Consider the following 602-nt stretch of genomic DNA (forward strand, 5'->3'; position numbering starts at 1 on the left):
AAAACAAGCTTCGGGAATCAATCCTCCATTCACAAGCCCGGTGATTGATCCTAATAGGCTGCTTATTTCAAAATGTCGCTACCTGAGTTGTGTCCAAAGCCAGAGACCGCTATTCCGACAGAACAGGTTCAGCTCTGGGATTCTGTGTGTGAGAGCTCGCTGAAATGGTCCGCCTGTGCTCAACGCCGACGAACCAACAACCGCTGCTGAGATCCTATTGAATTAGAGTAGGAGGATAGCCTTCGCCATCACAGGGCCAACCCACATCCCTTAATCCCAGTCTGACGTATTATCCCAGTAGCACGCGCGAACTCTTAAACAGATACAATGGCATGATAAAAACAACAAGTCCGAAATGTAATTCTCATATGATAGGACACACGCAACAAGGATTAAGGCACACAAATGCACCTATTCAACCACACTATTAAAATAGCCTAATAGCCTAATAAGAAAAAAAATAAGAAAAAAACCTTAACATTCAATGTCAATAGTACTATATCAATGGACCTTAAAGTGTTTGCTTCCAATAAAATCATTGTGAAACTATAATAATATTTCCAGATTTTTACTACACCGTTAGACTTTGCTGTAATTTCTAC

The sequence above is a fragment of the Etheostoma spectabile genome, chromosome 23, assembly GCF_008692095.1.
Source record: "Etheostoma spectabile isolate EspeVRDwgs_2016 chromosome 23, UIUC_Espe_1.0, whole genome shotgun sequence".
Lineage (NCBI taxonomy): Eukaryota > Metazoa > Chordata > Actinopteri > Perciformes > Percidae > Etheostoma > Etheostoma spectabile.